This window comes from Gymnoscopelus braueri, assembly GCF_963280865.1.
Source record: "Gymnoscopelus braueri genome assembly, chromosome: 2".
NCBI classification, from domain to species: Eukaryota; Metazoa; Chordata; class Actinopteri; order Myctophiformes; family Myctophidae; genus Gymnoscopelus; species Gymnoscopelus braueri.
The window spans coordinates 37,818,396-37,839,198 of record NC_137604.1 but is presented as its reverse complement, the minus strand read 5'-3'; the positions used below and the strand labels follow the sequence as shown (position 1 = coordinate 37,839,198).

The 20,803-nt window shown below is 41.5% G+C and overlaps 1 protein-coding gene across 5 annotated transcripts in view; it reads right to left on the bottom strand.

The window, feature by feature from the left end:
* hap1 (huntingtin associated protein 1) overlaps positions 1 to 20,803 on the bottom strand; it is a 50,766-nt gene that overhangs the window by 28,747 nt on the left and 1,216 nt on the right. For all 5 annotated transcript variants that reach the window (XM_080452010.1, XM_080452012.1, XM_080452011.1 and 2 more), the window contains exon 2: positions 16,426 to 16,600. The gene's annotated coding sequence lies outside the window, so the exon portion shown is untranslated. The remainder of the gene's footprint in view (positions 1 to 16,425; positions 16,601 to 20,803) is intronic.

Sequence of the window (20,803 nt, the reverse complement as noted above, 5' to 3'; positions counted from 1 at the left end):
TTGATTTCCACCCTACAGCAGATACTGTATCTGTAAAGCAGTTTGATTGTACCAAGCCAAGGTGGAGGTCTCAACTCTTGTGTAGCCCATGCTGTTACAGACTCAAAGGGCTTTACAGGCCCACATTATAACAAAGGAAACAAATTACACCCCCTGTCCCTTAGACCCTAAATCAGGCAAAAACAAAACAATTTTGTGAAGCTGCATTTGATGAGGGTAACAGTATTACGGGATGGATTTCATTTGGCATGTTTGTATCAGATCACTGCTGGTTACCTATCTATTAGACAATACTGAATATCATCTTTAAGTAAACATGAAGAGATGCTCTGTGCTTCTAAGGATTCTGGCCATGATCAGACAGTGAAGGCCAATACATACTCTACCAAACTACTGTATAGTTCGTAGAGTCAGGACATCTGAAGGTTTCAAGGAAAGGTTCTGAGACCGCCGTTCCGAAGCTCGGAATGACGTAAGTTTGTGGTTATATCACCTCCCTTTCCAAAGAAAAGTTCAGATGTCGGAAGGAGTATGTATTGCGCTTAAAACTCTATTTCTATTCCTCGTGGTCATATGCAGAGAAAGGACGTACAGAACCCCCCTGCCTATCTAAGCTGCTCACAAAACCCAAGGATTTATTACGGAATATTTCTCATGTCCACTCACCTTCAATGCTACCCTCCTTTATTTAACCAGAGTAATGAAATGTGTTGATGTGGTTTTTTTTTCTTATAATGAATACTGTACACAAAGAAACTGGAGGGACGTCATACATTCAAACTGAACTGCATTAAAACAAGTGAAATCATCTTGGGAGATAAGTTATAAACAGCGATGTGACTGAGCAAAATTGGGTGACACCAGGTATAAAGCCTATTAGTTTGATGTTCAGAGAGACTCTTTCATTGTAACCATCACACGGCCCAGGCTGGGGACTGTGTTTTGAGGGTCAGAGAGATCAGAGTTACCATGACCAGACTCTAACTACATACAGGAGATCCGGTTACTCGGCATGATGCTGGACACATTATACACAAAACAACTGTAAGAGCTATAAAACCAAACAGCAGGGGGCAGCGCATGCCGTGTGTAGTGAAAACTTTGTACCAACAATACCAGCTGCTGTTCAAAAGCTACCTGACATCCCAGCACTGTTCCTCCAATCAGATCTCCTCACATTTCCCTCATCTGCTCATGCTGTGTCCATTATGTATTAAAGGTGATATTTTGGGGTTAAAACTAAAAGTGTTTTGTTAAAAGTTAAAGTTCTATATTCTGGCAGTAATCATAGAGCATTTGTTCAGTAACAGAGGTCTCCCTGTCTCTCCAGCTCTTTAATAAAGAGAACATGTATTTTCAGGTGGGTTACAAATTCCAACCAATCAGGAGAGAGAAACCATTTATCAGCTTACATTTTATAGTGTTCTAATTCCAATTTTACCAGTATATTTTTTGTGCCATCACTTCAAATTTGACTTGTTTATCATGTATCCTGGATACAGGAAGCCATGGTTCTCTCTCTTGATTGGATATGATCGGTATCCCCATCAGAAAATGTATTTTCTGTTTATTGAAGAGCTGGAGAGGACAGTCAGACCCCCGTTACTCAACAAACACTCAATAGCAATGACTACTATGGTATGGGAATATAGAGCTATTTAACACTTATTTTACCAAAATAACTCATTTTATCACTTACATCCCCTTTAAATATGTTTTAAAATATTCAACATCCTCTTCTCTCCCACATGACCATTCCAGGATTTACGTGAGTAAGGTCTGGGCGCTATGACTTCACTCTTTGTACTCTTTTTAATGTAAGGATTTGAGTCGATTCTGTGGCTGCATTTCTTGTTGATGAGTGTCAGCTGAATGTAAATGAATGAACAAAGATCATTCATACTGTACTGTTTACAAAACAAGCTGTGTTTGAGTGAACAGGAGACTGTCTAAAGCTCATATTGTATACTGTGTGTCCGCCAGGCAATGCGTTGCTATTGATCTGTAATTGACACCGTGCGATGACGTAAGGCTATAGAGACAATGGCTGCAAGGAGAAACCAGAAATCACTTAACTACTGTGAAAGAACATATGGCTATGCACCAGGGAAATCCCATGATTTTAAAGTCTGATTTTAAAATGAAGTCGGTTTACAGTTTATTGTATATAAATGATGACAACCCAGTAAATTTGCATATACTGTAGTTAAATTGGCAAGCATTACTGTGGGAATAAAGGCGTAGCGACGAAATGAACACAAAGGCTTCATGCTTAGCAGACCAGTGACAAAGAGACAGCTGATACCTGAGCTGAATTACAGTATGCCAGTCAATAAAACATGAGCCCCAGGCCAAAGGCACAGACTGTATTTATACAATACATGCCTAACAGGGAATATCGACTTTTTCCAAAATGAAAAGGTGACACCTGAACGTACAAAATGATTGACTACATAAATTATAGAACTTTAAAGGACAGCAGGTGACTGAAGTCCAAGATTGATCAAATAATAACAGTACAATAAGAGACATAGATATGCAAACGCACACTTCAGTTGTTTGCTCACCACAAAACGAGGGGATCGCATGTACTGTAAAAAGCAGGGGTTTTCCAGCATAGAGGATTTTTTTGTGCCCCTAAAGAGGTTTTAGCCACCCCAAAGTAAAATCACCAGCACCAAAATTTGAATTGAGAATAAAATATGTATGCTAGGTGACCAACTTAAGATAGCCGTTATTTACCTATCAACAAATCAGATACTAGGATTGTAGTAACTTATTTGTTCCTTAGAATTCCCTTAAACTCACTACTTTATTTTATTTTAGTTTTTTGTTGTTGACTCAAGCATAGACATTTTTGTTAATTAAATGTTTAGAAATAACAGGAAATGCATCGATGATTTCTCGCAAGTAAGGTAACACAGGCTCACTGCCTTTAGTGTGTTGTGTAGTCGCGATGCGGACAGAAGAGAGAGAGATCATGCTTGCAATCATATGTAGTCACCCCCCAAAGGCCCATTCTGAAGCAGGAAAAACTCTGAATAGCACCCATGTAGCACCCAGCAGGTCTTTTACCCTCTTATCCATATCCATCCATCCCCCACCCTGATCTCATGCAATCAGCTGAGTGAATTGGGTCTTGGCCAGGTCACCCTGTCCCTGCCACACATCCTTTCTGCCTGCACTTAGAGCTGTCATAGAGGGCAGCTCGCACACGAGACTCATAGGCTACTATATCATACAGCCCATTACAGTGGGGCTTTCTATAGTAGGAAAGAGACTGCAGTGCATCATTTACAGTTAACCTCTTTGGAATATGCAATAGAATATGCAGTAAGAAAAAAGTTATGTCTGTAATTGTATGAACTATATTTTATGCTTTGCTGCAACCAAACAGCCATTTGGCAGAAATTAAAGTAAAGACAATCAAGCCTAAGAAACTGTAGCATCACTCTGCTATTTCGGTTTGCTAACAAATGTTACTTTTAGAACACACCACTGGCACTGCATTCATTATTCCTATGTAAACTGGTCATCCCTACACACCTGTTGTAATATCAGGGGTGCAATGCTCACTGGACGGCCTTGCACGGCGTGCCGGAACCTATTTGACCAGGAGCACACGCAGGCACACGCATAGATTTAAAACTACTTTAAATTCGCACCTCAACAAAGTTTTCAAAGGCTCCCGACTCACACCTAGCGAATTAACATAGGAATAAGCCTAGATGCATATCAATTGTCCATTGTGTGACTTGCAGTGTAGGTGTTAAGCGACGTGCGCGTCGCGTCATTGAAATAGAGTGCAAGAACATACCAAATGAGCATTGCATGCCTGTGTAATATTGATTGGTTCATTCTCATATACAAGATTCTTCTTGGTTTGTCCAACCCCCCCCCCCTACCTGTGTCATTTGTTGCATACCACATCTGCTGTGGACAACAACCGTTCTGCTTCCATATGGTTTTGAAAGTTTTTAAAACAAATGCCAAGTTCAGTTTGTCGTCATTCCAGAGACTGGAACAACTGGAACGACTTGCTAAATACTTTAAAACTGGACAGGTCTGTCAAACACCCTTGTTGACCGTCTTTTTATTTATTTTATGTTCTGCTTTTTGGTGCCGTTATAATACTGTGTGCATGCTGCTCTTGTCTTGTTGCATTGCATGTTTATGATCTGCTGTTTAACTTTTAACTTTTTCCCTCTCCGTTAAGTTGCCTTGCCTTTTGCCAGGCTGCCATTGTATATAAGAATCTGTTCATAATGACTTGGCTAGTTAAAAGGGTGAATTAAAAAAGAAAAGAAAAGAAGAAAACTATAAATACAATGTACATAATAGCTTAAGTGTTGCTGGAAAAGACCATGGAAGTGTGGGTGAAGAGTTGAGCAGGTTTATGTCACATGGGGTTTGTTTGATTTAGCCAATATAAAACATGGCATTGTTATGTCAACATAAAACAGATATACAGACACTCAAACACACTCCGACACATACACAGAAACGCATGCACGCACACACAAAAATAAAAGCACACCCATGATCAGTTAAACACAAGCCCTTCCATCTCGTTATTAGTGTAACACATTGTCCCTCCGTCAAGTCTAATTTGGCGCTGAGTGTTGTGGCCTGTTGGTTTGTCAAACAGCCAGCCATGCGAGACTCTGTCCCCCACTTAACCGTGACACTTAACTGTCACACTGGTGGATAGCATTATTAGCCTCTCCCCCTGTTTTGAACTCTATCTCTCTCTCTCTCTCGCTCTTTCTCTCTTCAGTGCACAGGCATAAAGCCAGGGAACAGACCCAAGCTGTCAGCTGAGAACTCTTCTGGTTCTGCTTCAGAGCTACAGAATCCACTGAAGCTCAAGGAGAGATTAGTATTGTGGTTGTGCTGTATGGGAACACACACGCATGCACACGCACACACACATACAGAAACAGCACTGGAGGAAACTGGTCCAGACATACAAACATCAAAGTAAGTAATGACATTAAGAGTTTAAAGATTGTCAGACTTGCCAAAACGTATGTGATAATGTAACAAGAATAGAGTTGGTATTTAATTAGTGGAATTAATTAAATAACTTTTCTTTCTGTGGTTTGTTTTGAGGTGCCTTTGGGATTCTATCATTCTAAACATCTGAATTTGTGTTGTTTTTTCACCATTATTTCCTCTGTATTTTAATTTGGGGTTTGATCAGTTTTACACATTACTTTTATGTGTTATTATTGCTCTGCTAATAATTTCAAAATGACAACGTTAAAAACAAACCGGAATAGCAAACTAAACTACATGAATCCCTATACACATAAAGCAAGTGGGTCTGGGCAACTGGGTCACCCAACTGACCCAGTTGGGTGTAACTGTTGCTGTGTCTGACAGGGACCTTTGACCTCAGTCAGACTGAGATCTGAGAGGTTGAAATGCCACACGCTGGTACTCTCTACAAACAATCTGCCTAAAAGATGGTGTGTGTACGTGAGAGGGGGCACACAGGGGGGAGAGAGAGAGATTGAAGGAGGAACGAGAGGCAGAGGAAGGGGGCAGGAGCATACTACTAGAACAAGTGAGAGAGTGTCTGTCTGTCTGTCTGTCTGTCTGTCTGTCTGCGGAAGAGAACAGATAAAGTAAAGAAAGTAGAGAAAGAAATAGCAAAAGGGCACTTTGGAGGTGCATTTGAAAAATGGTGTCTACTTAGCAGGGGGGGGCGAATAAAAGACATGAATTGGTTCCAGTCTGTATTCACCCAGTCACTCCCACACTGGATAAATCACTATCTGCTAGCTAGCGGAGGGGAGTGGGAGGGGCATGCTGGTCTCCTCTATAATTGGCCGACAAGGCCTGGAACTCTGGACCTACTGTTGCCCTGGGAAACTGTAGGACTGCGGCTTGTTCATGTGACAAAGCAGGAATAAAGTGCTGAACAGTGGCGGCCATTGTAGAAGTCCAACTTCACGCATATCCTACATTAGTGCTGTAAGCAGTGGCCACTGTAGAAGTCCACCTTTTTATTTTTTTCCTTTTTATTAATCCTTTATTTAACCAGAGAAAATCACATAGAGATTTACATCTAATTTCACATGAGCCCTGGCCAAGAAGGCAGCATACAGTAGCTCACAAACACAATGCAACACAACATATTAGTATCAATGGATAAAACAGTGCAAAAAAAGGCATAAAAGCAGTTAAGAGAGCAGGCTTCTGTATTGGTTATTACAATAGGTGTGTGAAAGACCATCCTCACCCTCATACAGTACATTGACAAGGAGCATTTAGCAACCTAGGAACAAGTCCATGAAAGCGTAATGTGCACAGAGGTTCACGCCGTCTGCCCCACATCCCCACCAGGCTGAACAGGCGCATCGATCAACCAGCAGAAGTCGCTAGTGCAGTGACAAGAACATGATCCTTTGCCAGCTTTTGTTTGGGGTGTCTGCCCGCCCAAGCCAGAGGCACCATTGGGTATGTGCAGTGGAAGGCAAGTGTTTGACCTCTACGTCACCCAGACATCATCAGCTTTATTTGCAGAAATCGCTTCCTTGCTCTCCTCAGGCAGTACATTTGATCACTGGCCTGGTGTTCAAGTACAATAATGCTTAGATAGCTACAGTATATACTGTACTTATATTATTATGTGTCACCTGAAACCTGCACAATTAACTGGATTCTCGTTGGGTTTATAAGACCTCATTTCACCTATAGTGACAAGATCAAGCATAATACAAGCCTCAACTGACCGCTGGTGACAAGATCACGCATAATACAAGCCTCAACTGACCGCAATATATTGCCCTTCTCAATGTATGGTTATAATTTGCAGAAACTACACCATACTACAATACATTTGACTAAACTACTAGTAGTAAACTAATCTGAACTAAAATAATAATAATAATAATAATAAACTACGCCAAACGAAGCCTCAGCCATACAAGGGAAAATTGGACAACAGCTAAAAACAATAATGGAGGAAACATGCCATTAGTGTTTTGAAACCAAGACTTTGTTTCATGGTGGAAGTCTACACCCTATGAAACAATAAGGTTTGCTGTAATGACCAGGAAACATGGCTGCCTTCCTTTGCTTATGTTTTACTTGTTAGAAGTTCCAGAGGGACACTCTGTTGATTTGCCCCTAGATATCGAATTGTATTTCGGTCTCACAGAGACTCTGAGACAATGCCGATGTGAAGATAACTTGTTTTCTGTTCATCAGGGCCACGTCAGAATAGAAGGCTCATCCAAGTGCTTTGACTAAAGGGTGTAACCGAGCTTATTCAACTGCTCCAGGGCATACGAAATACAGCCCACTCCAGAGGCCTCCAGGAGATAACAGACTGGATGATACCATTAGCTGTGTTTTCACTACAGTGCCATGCCTGTAAAACTATTAGCATAACTTGCTGGAATGGCAATGGGAGAGACCGTTTTCACATGCCCTCCTTGACAACACAAGTGCTGGTATTGCCTGATAAGAGACTGTTTATTTGTTTATTTTCTGACGGTATAGTACTTTATACTTGCACGAGAGCTGACTGTAAGCACGCAAGACTAACATTAATCCATCAAAAGAATAAAGGATAAGCAAACAGTTTTCTCATATTTTTTTAACATTCATTATCACGAGGACGCAGGGGTTAACAGGTGGAGTTGGCAGATTTGTTTGCAGCCTAAGATCTCAAGACATAATTGAATGTCAACTAAATCGATTATTTTTTTAAACGGTCACTTATTAAATCAAACCGCTGTGTGCTGCAGTGCGTTGCAACTTGCGAGCACTGAGCCTGTCTCTCTCTTTTCTCTCTCTGAGAGAGTGAGACTCTCACGCACCCTCTCCCTATAACAGAGCTAATTTTACTTACAGTACATCGTAGTTGGACAAGCCATCCCCATGCAACATATTTCAGCATTGCTTTTGAAGCATTTTTGTCACTGAACAGTTTTGGCTACAGGTACGTACATGCTCACTCGACCTCGGTGACCGTTAGAACGCTCCCTCACTCGACGCTCTCTCTTTCCCTTTGTCAACATCACGCTTTCCCAGTACTTTCATTTCTAGCGTTTTCACTACAGTGAAAATGTAATTTCGCCAGTACATTCTGGAAAAAATTACTAGGAAGCTTGCCGTAAGACTTCGAACACCAAAACTGCCGCATAAAAAGGCTTTACAAATAACAGTTTAATTTTATTATTTAATTGTGAAACCTTACTCTGCAGTATACTGCAGAGAGAGAGAGAGAGAGAGAGAGAGAGAGAGAGAGAGAGAGAGAGAGAGAATAAGCTGCCCCGTATCAGTTCACTATCTTGGCAAACTGTTAACTCCACAAACAATACACAATGACTATGAGCTCTCCTGCACGCTCACCATGTGTCTCTGTCACTACGTGAGAGACAGCAAGGTTAGACTGGTGCACTCAATGAGATAAGACAAACACACATACAGTACACACACAAACACCTGTCTGAAAACAGTATCTCCTGGTGTGTTTATACTGTATAAAGTCACAATACAAGTCAAATTTAGTTGCTATTTGAGTTGCTAAATGATACAATATTGAACTACTAACTATATTCATAAAGAACATTTTTTTTATATACACTACTCAAAATAATTAAGGGAACACTTTGATCCCTTCATTCTTTTGCGCAGTTTTTGTTAGCAGTATGTACGCAATTCATGAAAACTCAAAATAATGAAGGGATCTAAGTGTTCCCTACATTCTTTGAGCAGTATACTTTACTGCATGTACCCCAAACAGTGTCTGAAAAAACATGAATGAGTATGACCCAATGAACCATGGAACTATAAGATTACCCAGCAGCATACAAGGCAAGCCTCAGATTAATTTCAAACTGGGCTGCAGTGGTTAGAATAATGATGGGTAAACAGGTGCTCAGGTGCAGTCTTCCTCTGAACTAATTATTTCATGTTTTATTCATCAAGTCTATTGTGTAGGTAGTTCCCTGAACACAAGGATATTGTGTGGCAATCACCATGGCCTTCAACTAAATGAAGTTGATAAAGCCATGTTCGCACGCACAGTAACCATTGTGAAAGCTGGTTATAAAACCAATTAATAATATGAGGATAATGACACTCATTATGACCCAATAAGTAAGAGTTAAGGCAGGTACAGACTGCAAGACCTTAAAGTGGTCGGGGGGTCATCTGATCGTTAAGCATTACACACTGCAGGAGTTTATTTCTTGAAATCGGCTGTCATAATATCGTTGTGGTCTTCACAACAGGATTGATCCCCGACAAGGGCTGACACACTGTAGGATAGTTCACTAGGATGCTATCTCCAGAGTCAGACCCAATACATACATTTGAGTTTATTCCAATTCATTTTAATCGACGTATCCCGTGATATGCCTCTCTCCCTCTCCCTCTCCCCCCTCTCTCGCTCTTTCTCTCTCTCTCTCTCTCTCCCCCTCTCTCTCTCTCTCTCTCTCTCTCTCATGTCAAGTGCGCAGAAGCCGTCAATGACAGCGTTGCCATGTCCGCTTATTATAAGCGACTTTAGGCTTGTTTTTCTGTAGAGTTGCTTGTAAATATTGGTTGTTGCGGGGTGCATTTTTTGGGCTTATTTGTGTAGTTGCTTATTTGGCCTTGTTTCCTAATGTTGTTTAAACCAGTGGTTTAAACAACACATAATATGTATTTGTCCGCAGACCCCCCTTCTGTAAATATGTTGTGCCATCATAGACCCCCATACAAGATCTGTGTGGATTTGGAAAATATTCCATACATTTTCTCAAGATTTTTATTTGAAAATAGCTGCGACGCGTTGTGAGCTTGTAGATCGGCTATTTTCAAATATCCAATGTATTTGTAAATAGGTTTAAAGTGCTCAAGTGGCCTTTTCTTGGGCTTGTTTTCATAGACCTGGTTGCTTATTTCTCTCGCAACATCTGGCAACGCTGTTCATAACACCGTGCACATGGTGCACACACACACACACACACACACACACACACAGAGCTCGCTCTTGCTCTCACTCTCTGTCTGTCTGTCTCTCTCTCTCTCTCTCTCTCTCTCTCTGTACAATTCCTCTAAAATAAACAGCCCACCAGGCTCGCTCACTCTCTCATTTTGTTTTATAATGTTAACTTAATACAGGACTGGACGGTAATATTGCGGTAGGGACTGTTTGTTGTGGTCAGATCCAGCGACGCTCCCCTGGCCACGGTGGCTGTAATGTGCTCTCATTGGCTGTAGCGTGGATCTCCTCGCAGACCCTTTCATAATGTATGATACTGTCCGATCTCCTGTCCCAGACAGAGCTGAATATCTAACATGGTAGTTATCTGAAAACGGTCGGAAAGCCGTCGCAGAGCGGATAATCGCGGCCACATCGTCTCGCGGAACCTTTCACACAGAGCGAGCATTATCTCGCAGATCAAAGGCCGATCTGCGTCAGATCGGGAGGTTTTGTCGGCGAGCGCCAAAAAATGTCGGCGACAGCAATCTCGGACCAAATCTCCTGCAGTGTGTACGAGCCCTTACTCTCACGTATATTTATAGACCATGGGGGGTCCTCAGAGTTACTACAGGGGGCCACCACGTCTTTATGTGATAGGAACGTTTTTTTTTTACATGAACCACTTGAGCACCCATATTCTGGGTAGGACATCAGCGAAGAGGTTTGGTGGGAGAGGGAAAAAAAAGAGCGAACCAAGGAGTCTTCCGAGCTCCTTATCCAAGCCACACAGTCATCTCCAGGTTCGACTACTGCAAATGCCTCCTTGCTGGTCTACCTGCATGCTCTCTCAAGTCTTGATCCAGCACGACCCCTGGTCTTCAACCTCCCAAATGTTCACATAGCTACCCTCTTCTGCACTCCCTCCACTGGCTCCCTGTTACTACTGCTTACATTCCATTCAAAGCACTGACGATCTAGTTAGTATAAGCAACCATGGTATCCCCCTACCTGCAGGAAATGAGGAAGTCCTAAAACCCTTCCCGCACACTTTGACTTAAGGGTACGCTTTGCTCTTACTTCATACAGAGGGGGTTGGAATAACCTCCGAGCATGAAGTAAGAGTATGATGGCTGGAGTGTGAATACGGTGTAATGTTGTCTTTTTATGGCCACATCGGTGTAAGTTCATTATTGCATCATACTATTAGCCTCGCGTAGCCAGACTATATCACTGCGTGGATATGAGTCTGGTGCTTCCATGAGGAAGTTTTTTTTCCCAAGGGGCGGGATCAAAACAATGGCCCTCGACGCAATTGGTTAGACCTACAACCAACTACCAATTACAGTCTCCCATATTCGAATACTGGGCCCTGATTGGTCACCCACGTCTTCTGGAGCAGGAAATGGATTCTCTATGGAGCGGTGCCAGACCCAAATGGCAGAGTGCAATTAGTTTTTGCACTCGCAGATTCGTCTGGTCCCAGGCTATCATACTATGACATCTTGACTTTGTAATGCTTATATTGCCTCTATTTTTTTTAAACCCACTGTAATTAAAAATAGAAAACATGTTGATACAGAACACAAAAGGTGTAATCAAATCATGTAGATATTAGATAACAAAATCCATGTGATAATATTTGAATCCATAATGGTGCAGCTGTATTAATAGCTATCAGCCTCTTGTGTGCAGAGCATGCACAGTTAACCATTAACAAAACCAATTGCCCAGTTTGCCCATAAAGACGGGGTATTTTAAGTCCTCTGACCTCATTGATAAAGGAGACCGGCGGAGGAAAATATGAGCAGGAAGGTGTCCAGTATCTTGCTCAAATGGACACAGGGTGACAACAATGTATACAAACTGAAAGCCCTCATCCAAAGAGATCCCAACAGCTCCATTTTCACAAAATCCCATCTGCAGTTCCTCACAGTCACAGCCTTATCCTAGCAGCCTTATCAGCATGACAAAAGGCAGGATATAATGCACTGGACAATACAAATAATAAGAGCACAAACTGAGGTTAGCTACATGAAACGAAACAAACCGGCCCAGCTGTGTGGAAAAAGAGAAAGAGGGAGACAGAGAAGACGTAGTTGTTGAGATGAGCCAAATACAAAGGATTTAGGTGAGGCATAATGACAGGACAGTCTAGTCAAACATGTGTTGACAGGAGAGACACAGCTGTGAAGCTGTACGAGAACCACTTTTTACTAGATGGATGGAAGGCCAGAGAAGAAAAAGAATAAACTAAATGAGCTTGGGAAAAGAACAGGGGAGGTGTCCAGAGGACCTTTATGTAGAAAAGACCTGCAGGTTATTTTTTACGGCTCACTACAGTCACCCAGACAACTGGAACAGCTATATCTAGACACCCATCCCAGGGAATAAAAAGAGGCTACAGATACCTAAATACCAAACACACACACTGTATCCCTGTCGTATCCATCTCTCTCTCTCTCTCTCTCTCTCTCAATTCAATGGAGCATTATTGGCATGAGAAAACCTACATTACGTAAATAACCTTAGCAGCAGTGGGGCATTTGCAATAGCAAATGTTTAGAATAGGGCCCAGGGGGGTAATTTACCAAATATATAGAACTTGCGTTAAGATACATCTATAGATTGTCAGCGTTAGCAGCAAAGAAAATTATAAATTCCCAGGCCCCGGCCGTGGCGGCAGATTTGCTGTGTCTCTCCCCTGTTTCCTGTCACTATTCACTGTGCTATCGTAATAAAGGCAAAAAGCCCGGAAACTAATCTTGAAAAGGGGGGGGGGGAATGAAAGAAATTTAGTATCAGATTTATATAATGTGCTCTAAGGTCAGGCCCGGATTAATGCACAGGCTCACGGGACTCTGTGTGTGTGTGTGTGCTTGCGCGCAATCCTTGCTGTAAGTGTGTGTGCACTTACAGGCTCTACTGCAGTATCAAGTGCCTGAACACCCAACTTCTGAAGAGTATACTATCTACCCAGCAGCTACCATCAGACTGTTGAAAAAGGCCTGAGCACCACCTGCCACCAGGCTGGCCTGTCACACTGAATTTCTTTCACTTATGTTGGTCTAGTCTTCCTATTACACTTGTATTACACTAATACATTATACTTCCGCATTCGGATTTACCGTACGTACGTTTTTTTAAGTGAACATGTGGTTAGCAACAAGGTAGCATACTCGAAAAGAAGAATTTCACCCACTTATTTACACCTGCAAACCTGTGATGTGATCATGTGACTATAAAGATGATTCTGATTCTGCTTCTGAAATAGGCCTGATACACAATGACTGTGGTTCAGAAAAACTAATTGTTACCCTCAGGAAGGGTAACTAAACCTGGCCATAGCCCTGGGCACTACAAAGTCTTAATCCGGCCGTTACTAAGGAATGTAAATCTATACATCTAGAAGGTATGTACATCTATACATTTGTTCTAAATTCATTTTATCTATGGGTCAGGGTGTTTCTTTATAGTCCGTTGCGTCCATCGTGTAGTAACGCCATGTGACTCCCTCAGGTGTTAAAAGAGAACCGCGAAAGGTACTCCATATCGGCCGAACATGAACACATGAGAACCATAGATCTTCTGTAGATTTAATTAGTTATTTCCATCATAAAGCAAACACCACTCTCTGGATTGAGTTGGTTTCTCCACCATCCAGTCCATATGAGAACACATGGGAACTGTTCCGCATCGAGGGTTTTCCTAATTCCACATGGAACAGAACCGATTAACAATACACTGCCAGCCATTGCTGCAGGCAGGTTAATAATGAGAAAGACATGTTGTACTTTTAGGGGGATAAGATAGCCTGACACTGAATTATCATTTCATTTCACTCCATTATTCAGTCTGAAAGCTCTCTCAGTGCAGCAGTTTTCTGAGATGGCCAAAGTGAACTCTTTGGCGATTGGTTCATACAGGATTATCCAGATCCGGATTGGGACGCTTATATTTTCAACCGAGAAAACCCCGCCTTTCTACAGCGTCACCAGACCCTGAATGCAAGGCTAGCGATTCAGGGGCTGGAGGCTAGGGATAAGAGGTACAAATGAAATATGTGAGTTAGAGTATCTGTGTGTCTATCTTCCAGTGCTGCCTGGAGCAGGAAACTGAAGAGTTTCGCATCTGCTCCTGTGACATCCCTGGCCAGTGGCCACACTCTAGTTCCCATCCTGTGTCTCCCTAGGGACTCACTAAAAACCAGGTGTCGCCCAGGGACTGCCCATTACGTCCAGGGTCACACACAGTATTGTGTGATGATGCACATTCTCGTCGGCTCGCTTTGTCAAGCTAAGCTAAGCTATGTAGCTATGTTGAATGTCAACAAGGTTTCGGAACCATTTTTCATATCAATTGAAGTACTATGTATAATTTCAAAGTACATTATCACCTATTCCAACACGGCTTACAACTTGGACAGCTCACTAGTCGAAGCAGTTGGCCATTAGCTGCTCAATGCAGGCATTCGCTGGTCTAGCGGCTCGCTTGGATGCACCTCCTCGCTGGCAGCGCACCTGCCTTGTACTCAAGTGATGTAAAAGGTTATGCCATTTATTTCAATACATTCAAACGTTATGCTAGCTAATGTTAACAAGCTAGTTAGCCACTTAATGTCCGGTCCACTCAGCTAGAGCACGCCTGCCTGTTTGTCTGAGTGGAGATAGGTGTACTTGAGTCATAATAAGCCCCACCAATTTCAACCGTTCCATAATCAAAACCTCTGAAAATACACAGTTTGCCACCTTCCACGCTGCCAGATCGTAGCCTTTTGCTCATGCCGTCTACTTTGACTCTGGTTCCTGTCTCCAGTCCCCCATCTCATCTGCCCAGGTTTGCTGTTCCTAGCCTGCCCCAACTCTGCTTGCTCCTGCCTCAGTCTCCACTGACAGCTGCTGATTCCCATACAGCTGAGCTGCCGGTAGCCTGCACCCCACCCGTTAATAAATACCTTTATAACCTTAACCCTGTCTCCTGGTCTGCGTCTGCACTTGGGTTCACCCACACCTGTTAACAAAGACCGTGACGGAATACTCTCCTGTCAGCCGATAAGCGCGTCACGAGTCAATAATCAACCAAATGCAGGCACACTTGTAGCACGGTGCTTCACGTTCAGCAAGGAGTGCCAAACCATTCATCCAGAGACCAGACAAAGCACCTTCTGTTTGTTAATTAGTTATAAGCGTGAAAACATTTCAGACTAATGGCTGACTCTTTAAAAAGTTGAAAAGTCATTGATTTTGTATTGATGACCACAATTAAAGAAAGCAAAAAGCATAGAGAAATAAAGTAGACAGACTCACCAAGAAAGCTTGGCACCAAAAACGACAACAACTGAATAATAACTATAAATATGAGAGAAATTCCTCAGTATGTCTGAAAACTCGATGCTGAGTACAGTGACACACTAAAGCCCGGCATTATCTCCCACCAAGTCTGTCAAGGTGACGGACGGTCCACCTTGTCACAGCAAAACACACAAGCAGAACGTCACACAGTCAGGTGTTGTTTGTGGAGGTCTATTCAAAAAGACAGGTTGAAACACACACACACACAGAAAGCCTATGAACAATGACTCAATAAACCTGACTCACTCACCTGTTCCATTAGGCTAAAAGGGTTTCAACAGCCCTCCACAGAATATGGTCACAAGTCGGTCATTTTAATCTCCATATCCACATACACTCCACTCATCTACAGACTCACACCAATAGAATGAGACTTTGTTTAGGACTCCGCCATGTTGACATGAGAAGCATTAGGGGGAACACTAGGGCCTCTGTCCTGGCTACTAGATAATCAACATAAACAGACCCAGCTACACTGTAACAAACGTAGCATCAATGACACACCGTGCTGTCTAAAAACAACTTTTATAATCTAACCAAGTATTAACCATCATACACAATACAGACTGCATAATAGTATTTGAGCCATTTTAGAACATGGTAGTATGGTAATAACTTACTGCTATAATACTGTAGTTATTATTTGTGCCTGTAAATACTAACAACATTTTCCAAAGCTGGCGGTCAGTGAGCTGTAAGTAATATCATGGCTCCTGCACCATATTGATATAGGTTTATTATGCACTGTATTTAAGTTAGCCTATGATAGCAATGTGAAAGGTTAGAGTCTCAGTGTTTTGCTCCAGCCTTTGCAGAGGATGTTGTACTTGCAATGTTAGTAGGATGGTTTACGGTGCTGAAACACACAGCATTGATTAATCACCAATGAAGTTGCTATGATAGAAATACTGTAACAATACACCATGTCTCTGTCTTATGATATATATTACAGAGACTCACTGTATTGTTATATTATTTAACCTTGCACAGGAAACTCTTGTTTGTCTTCTGTGTCCAGCAGCATATTACTATATCAGATGCTAACAACATTGGCCAGGTCTGACGCTCTCAACACAACATACTGTACATAATGGCTAATTAGTATTGTGTACAGTATATACAGTATGTTAGTATATGACAGGGACTTACTGTGTGGCTCCAGTAGCTACCCTTGTAGAGGGCGAGGGCAGTGTACACATATTGGCCTGTGTGTCCTTCAGTAAAAGTGCACGTCAGATGAAAGGGCCCTCGCTGCTGCTGCTGCTGCTGCTGCCTGTAGCTGTCTCTCTCTCAGCTACTGTCCCGACAGGAAAATGTGTCCTGCCTGAGAGAGAGAGGCAGAGAGAGAGAGAGAGAGAGAGGAGGTTGGGTTGAAGAGGGGGGAGAGGAGAGAGGTGGGGGGAGGGAAATACACAGAAGAGGAGGGAGAGGGCGTGTTTATTATGGTGTGTGCATGAGAGAAAGAGAGGAAGCGTGTGTGTGTGTGTGTGTGTGTGTGTGTGTGTGTGTGTGTGTGTGTGTGTGTGTGTGTGTGTGTGTGTGTGTGTGTGTGTGTGTGTGTGTGTGTGTTTTTTAAAAAGAGAGAGAGAGAGAGAGGTCAGAGTTTATGTTTGTAAGATAATATGTTAATATACCCATAATACTACAGTGTATAACTGCATCCCAGTTATTAGCATCAAGTAAACGCTGTAGAGCATTGTGGGCTCTCCACGGTCTGCAAAAAGTACAATGGCAGCTATCGTAGAAGTCCCAGTTCATGTCTTTATCCTGCATCAGTACTGCTACTGCAGATAACTTATTATGTTGATTATCATATTTTTTTGCAGAATCAAGTCCATATCTTGAAACTCAGTTGTCTCACAAGTTGTCTCAAGTTGTTATCAAGTGCAGAAATGGTTCGGCAAGCATGCCGTGAGAAGCCAGACTAGAAGCCAGACTAGCCAGAGTCAGTCCTATAGACCAGGGGTTCCCAAAGTTGGGGTCGCGGGAGACTGACGGTGGGGTCGCGAATTTATTTTGGGTCATAAAAAATAATAATAATTAAATTCAACAGAATGGATGAAATACAATCTAAAAATTAATACAAATAGTACATTTTACCATTTTAATACATTACAAATGCGCACCGAACATGCAAGTTTATGTGCATAAATGACCTCCAGGTTTAGGTGGGGTCGCGAGTCAATTTCCGCATTATGTTGGGGTCGCAGGCTGAAAAGTTTGGGAACCCATGCTATAGACTTCCATCTGCTACTGAATCCAAGTCATTTGCATTAGTCAAATTCTATAAAGCACTGGTCTTTCTGCTGTTAGTAAAATCAGATCTACACGCTACACTGTATCGGTGGACAGGAGTCCCTATTTTTAGTATAGGTATAGGTACATATATCGTTGCTGTCGGTTAGAAACCTTGTATCTCCATATCAACTTCTTAAGTTTTTTCGAAATGAATGCCCTACTTCACCATGCAAGAGTGTCACACAAAAGTAGTGAAAATAGCAGATCTACAAGCTCACGATGCAAAGCATTATGAGTTTGCAGATCGGCTATTTTCAATATTTTAAAATGTTTTTAAAATAATAATAAAAAAAGGAACGGTTTTGGACGTACAAGGTTTCCACCCAATGGCAACGATATCTCAAAAACTACTGGTTGGATTGCCATGGAATTTTATGTAAACCTTCATGAACCCCAGAGGAGGTTATGGTGAGACCATGACCAATCCTCTAGCTTCCCAAATTCTCTAGCTTCCCAAACAGTGGGTCCCGGACCCATTCTTATGGGTTGCGAGTAAATATCCCTTTATTTTTCGTTTCCTACATTTTGTTTTAATTATTATCATTTCAAAAGATTTTATTTTTTTATTCCAAAAACTATTTTTTTTCACAAATTCAAACATTGGTAACACTTGCTACATGCATGCTACTATGCATCCCATGTCTATAATGCATTATAAGTATACTTATAAATGAATGCATTATAATACGCTTATAACACTGTATAATTATAGTTCTCATAAATGCTCATAATGCTTTATAACAATAATCATGACACACATTATAAGGCATTCTATTGTGACTTGTAAGGTAAGGCAAGTATAAATGTAATCTACTTATTACACTGTATTTACAGCTATAAGCAATCATAATACTTCATAATTACTGGTTACTCACTTTTGGCGAGGTTCAAGTGCATTATAATTGTCATACTTGTAATATTATACATTATATTTTTATGCATTATAATCACAAGCAATATAGGACAATTATATGTCCTTATAAGTGGTCAATGGGTGCTATAAGTGGTCAGGGTCATTGGGTGCTTTGATTAAAGTTAAATAAATACTAGCATTCAATTTATGCAAGAACAACACATTAAGTTTCTGCTTAAACCCTCAGGAATGTAATTACTTTATTTAAAGCACACTCCACTCCACTTAAAGTGACTTATAATCACACTATAATGCATCTTAACTACATTACATTTACATTACAATACATTATAAATATATTATTATATAATGTAATCCCAATTCCCAACACAGTGGGTCATTGATTAACTCAACGGCTGTCTGATTTGACTGTTGATCAGGCACTGATTAATTACTGCAGAGTGAGGCCAAAGGCATATTCATGTGTTCTATTAAGAGATTGACTTCATATCAAATAAAACAGCGTCATTTTTGTTTCATTCAACAAAGAGCACCTGGCAGGCTTCAGGAAAGCAGGGAGGGAGACGGTGTAATAGGCAGAGAGGTGAAGGCTCGGGTAGGATCTGATCCAAGTCAGGAGAGATCACATTTGAACAACCATAGTACACCATTCACTGGGTCAAGTTTTAACCGCTTTATTGTTGTCTGCATGTTTCTGAGAACAGTAAATATAATATTATGTATATTATGTTGTATGTGTGCAGGTATGTTTTTATTACATAGGGCTGCAGTGTGGCATAGACATTACTCTGCCACCATGCAGCACTTTGGATGGCTGCTCTAACCGGGTTAGAGCAACAGTTATGTAACGTTGCACGCTTCGCTTGATCCCCCAGACCAGCCGATGTGTACCTCCATTTGAGAAACCCTGATTTAGCTGATGCTCTTATTCAGCATCTCAGACTATTAGGCTGTTGATGACCATATTAGCTGTAGTGGGGAGCAAAGACATGACCTTGCGGTTGTGGAAACCCGAGAGACCGGATTTGACCACATGCTGGCACACTGGCCTGAAAATCCAGATATTTCTGTTTTATCAACAGTTGCTGGTCTTACAGTACATTAACCTTTATGCCACAACACTGTAGCTGGCTTAGAATCGCAAGGCACAGAACAGGCCTTCTGTTTACAGGCCAATATGCTCATTAAAACTGGCTTAGCTAAATGTTGGAGACAATGATCCACTGTACTGGTAAATTCAGACAGAAAATGAGGACACACTGACAACATCAAGCCACAAAACAAAGACAAATATTGTGTGCGTGGTAATTGACTCTCATTCAAGCTCCTTGTTAGCTGAATCTCTCACCCAGAGTGAATTACAAGTGACATCATAGAATAAGCTTCATTTCCTTGATCACCGACATTATAAGCAAGTGATAGTAAGCAGTACAAAAGGTCAATTTGCAAATAGAGACTACTTGACATTCAAATCCAGAGTGTTAATTTAAATCAGGGTGCTGTGTAGAAGAGACATGATGAGATCAGGCCAGCGAGAGACTTGGTTATAAATTACATGTTAAATGTCTATGGATATATTGTTAAGTGAAAATGCCTCCTCCCAAAGCCAACATTTTACAACCTTTGTGCTGACAGATTTTTTCTAATAAAGTCTCATAATGATGGCTAGCTATGCTATGCTGTGATTATACCATAAATGGCATTTAAGTTTCTCATCAACCCTGATGATTTGTTTTCTTTTTTCTTTTAGACCGAGTGCCTTTTGACTCATGCGTGGCTCACAATATGATCTGGCTCTGATGTCGTCATATTACACAGCAGACATTCTATCTAGAATCTACATTACCTCATGCTCACACATGAAAGTGGCTAACAAAACATTGCATTCTTTTAGCTGCTTGGCTTAACCGCTTCTCTCCAAGCGAGTCTATTCTACTGTACCCTGCTTCCGCATTCTACTTCAATAGAATAAATAGATAGTTAGATACAGTAGAAAAAATTACAAAACAAACAAATAATGTACGCCTAGGCAACGGGTTAATTTACTGAAGCTTGTCTTGAGCTGTTTTGCCTTAAGGGCAGATAGTTTCTCGTTATTTGTTAGTCAGACTTCCTATTTGGGTTGGAGGGTGTGCAAGTGCTTCCACGATGCTTTCAGCTGTGGTTTCCCCTAGCATTAATATCATTGATATATCTCAATGCTCTTTTAATGTAAGAACAAGCTCGGCTGTGTGTGGTACAGACAGCATGCACGCCACTTACTGTGTCACATACAGCTAGGATTGAAGTTTCTTTAATGTGGAAAACAGACGGCTAAGCATTATACTATATTAGAGTACTGTTCGCACAAGAAGC